Raw genomic sequence first — 3,820 nt, forward strand, 5'->3', positions numbered from 1 at the left:
CCGATACCCCAGGAGTAACGGTGTCCCTAATTTGGTGGGAAGTGGCGGTGCGGTCCCCTACGGCCCTGCGTAGGATCCTACGGTCTTGGCGTGCATCCGTGCGTCGCTGCGGTCCGGCCCCAGGTCGACGGGCACATGCACCATCCGCCGACCACTGGCGACAACATCGATGTACTGTGGAGACCTCACGCCCCACGTGTTGAGCAATTCGGCGGTACGTCCACCCGGCCTCCCGCATGCCCACTGTACGCCCTCGCTCAAAGTCCGTCAACTGCACATACGGTTCACGTCCACGCTGTCGCGGCATGCTACCAGTGTTAAAGACTGCGATGGAGCTCCGTATGCCACGGCAAACTGGCTGACACTGACGGCGGCGGTGCACAAATGCTGCGCAGCTAGCGCCATTCGACGGCCAACACCGCGGTTCCTGGTGTGTCCGCTGTGCCGTGCGTGTGATCATTGCTTGTACTGCCCTCTCGCAGTGTCCGGAGCAAGTATGGTGGGTCTGACACACCGGTGTCAATGTGTTCTTTTTTCCATTTCCAGGAGTGTATTATATTCTTCTTGAAGTCCGAGGGTATTTCGCCTCCCATACATCTTGCTCACCAGATAGTAGAGTTTTGTCAGGACTGGCTCTCCCAAGGCCGTCAGTAGTTCCAAAGGAATGTTGTTTACTTTCGGGGCCTTGTTCCGACTCAGGTCTTTCAATGATCTGTCAAACGCAGTATCATCTCCCATTTTATCTTGATCCACATCCTCTTCCATTTCCATAATATTGTCCTCAAGTACATCGCCCTTGTATAGACCCTCCATACACTCATTCCACCTTTCTGCTTTCCCTTCTTTGCTTAGAATTGGGTTTCAATCTGAGTTCTTGATATTCATACAATTGGTTCTCTTATCTCCAAAGGTCTCTTTAATTTTCCTGTAGGCAGTATCTATCTTACTCCTAGTGAGACAAGCGTCTACATCCTTACATTTGTCCTCTAGCCATCCCTGATTAGCCATTTTGCACTTCCTGTCGATCTCATTTTTGAGACGTTTGTATTCCTTTTTGCCTGTTTCATTTACTGCGTTTTTATATTTCCTCCTTTCATCAATATTTCTTCTGTTACCCAAGGATTTCTACTAGCCTTTTTGTTTTTAACTACTTGATCCTCTGCTGCCTTCACTACTTCATCCCTCAGAGCTACCCATTCTTCTTCTACTGTATTTCTTTCCCCCATTTCTTGCAATTGTTTCCTTATGCTCTCTCTGAAACTCTGAACAACCTCTGGTTTACTCAGTTTATCCAGGTCCCATCTCCTTAAATTCCCACCTTTTTGCAATTTATTCAGTTTTAATCTACAGATCATAACCAGTAGATTGTGGTCAGAGTAAACTTCTGCCCCTGGAAATGTCTGAAATTTAAAACCTGGTTCCTAAATCTCTGTCTTACCATTATATAACGTGTCTGATACCTTCTAGTAACTCCAGGATTCTTCCATGTATACAACCTTCTTTCATGATTCTTGAACGAAGTGTTAGCTATGATTAAGTTATGCTCTGTGCAAAATTCTAACAGGCGGCTTCCTCTTTCATTTCTTAGCCCCAATCCATATTCACCTACTATGTTTCCTTCTCTCCCTTTTCCTACACTCGAATTCCAGTCCCCCATGACTATTAAATTTTCGTCTCCCTTTACTACCAGAATATTTTCCTTTATCTCGTCATACATTTCATCAATTTCTTCATCATCTGCAGAGCCAGTTGTCATATAAACTTGTAATACTGTAGTAGGCATGGGGTTTGTATCTATCTTGGCCACAATAATGCGTTCACCATGTTGTTTGTAGTACCTTACCCGCACTCCTATTTTTTTATTCATTATTTAACCTACTGCTGCATTACCCTTATTTGATTTTGTATTTATAACCCTTTATTCACCTGACCACAAGTCTTGTTCCTCCTGCCACCGAACTTCACTAATTCCCACTATATCTAATTTCAACCTATCCATTTCCCTTTTTAAATTTTCTAACCTACCTGCCCGATTAAGGAATCTGACATTCCCCGCTCCGATCCGTAGAACGCCAGTTTTATTTCTACCGATAACGACGTCCTCTTGAGTAGTCACCGCCGGGAGATCCGAATGGGGGACTATTTTACCTCCGCAATATGTTACCCAAGAGGACGCCATCATCATTAACCATACTGTAAAGATGCATGCTCTCGGGAAAAATTACGGCTGTAGTTTCCCCTTGCTTTCAGCCTTTCGCAGTATCAGCACAGTAAGGCAGTTTTGGTTAGTGTTAGAAGGCCAGATCAGTCAATCATCCAGACTGTTGCCCCTGCAACTACTATAAGGCTGCTGCCCCTCTTCAGGAACCATACGTTTGTCTGGCTCTCAACAGATACACCTCCGTTGTGGTTGCACCTACGGTACGGCCATCTGTATCGCTGAGGCACGCTAGCCTACCCACCAACGGCAAGGTCCATGGTTCGTGGGGATAGGTACTTGTAATTGTGATTAAATAATCTGGACACGCCAAGCGCAGTAACTGGCAGTGGGTTTCAAACTGTAAGTTTTCGAGCGCAAGAAGGTTACTTTACGAGTAAATCACAAAGTCACTCATTATTTACTCTTTGATAAAATCTGATTCTTTCTGCCTTAGCCTCTACCACAGCAATGGGAAAACGTTCGCATTTTCATGCCACATTGGATGTGTGCTACTGCACCTTTAGCCATACATACAAATCCCGCTGCAAATGTGTATTTAAAGTCAGATGTTTTTCTTATTCCTCTGCTTTAACTTAAAACGGCCGCAACGAATTTAAATAATGGGATCTTACGAAACCTTTGATTTCGTACTGCAGTGCAGTGTAAGTAAAGAAAGTAACCTTTCATAATCGTCAGATGTCTGATGGAGATTGCCAAATATTCACTATTTATTAATTATTAGTTCATAGCAGCTTTTATGTCACTTATTTGCACTATTTTGATGTAGTTGGAACGATGGAATCATCGGATGTTCGCATTAAGCAGTATTCGAATCTTCGTATCTTCAGAGCAACGGCAGAATAACCAGTCAAAAGAGCTGACAATAAGAAGCAAGTCAATATACAGGGAGAGTCCGTGAAGTTGTTACAAACAATCAGGTGTGGTGGGGAAGTGTAAATGTATCAATCTGACATAAGGAACTCTGGACGTGATACAACCGCGCCGAAAGTTGTAAGCGAAACTCGTTTTCATGCCACTAACATTGGACCTCTTCTACTGCAAGCTCTTTTCTTTCCACGTTCTAGGACGAAGAAGTATGGATCAAAACAAGGAGAAATGGGCTAGCAAGTATGGGCCTTAACATGCATACCTTAAGAGCTACTGAGCACTTGTTCAGTGAAAAAGTGGTGTTTCGCAGCAGCAAAGATGAACTAGCGCTCATAGTGCTGACTTTAGAGTCCATGTTTATTGGACATCTTTGTCTATTTTGGTTCATACTACCTCCTCTCAAAAGATTGAAAGCAAAGAGCTTGCAGCACAAGAGGACTGTTGTCAGAGGCATTAGAATGGTCTTCGCTTATAAAATTTTGCCCCAGTCGGTTACGGACCAGGGCCCCTTACTTCAGATTGATATATTTATTCTTCTCTATCATCCCTGAAAGTTTATACCACCATTGCCGAATCATCCTGTAGTTATAAATCTTCGTTCAGTGTCATAAGTTATGAGTCATTCACAATGGATGCTGTGGGTGGGGAAGGGAGTGGGCATGGATGATGTTGTGGCAGGCGGTAACACCCGTTTCTCGCCTTTGCAACGGGGGTAACAGTCTGCTGCGAAAG

This window comes from Schistocerca gregaria, chromosome 8 (assembly GCF_023897955.1).
Source record: "Schistocerca gregaria isolate iqSchGreg1 chromosome 8, iqSchGreg1.2, whole genome shotgun sequence".
NCBI classification, from domain to species: domain Eukaryota; kingdom Metazoa; phylum Arthropoda; class Insecta; order Orthoptera; family Acrididae; genus Schistocerca; species Schistocerca gregaria.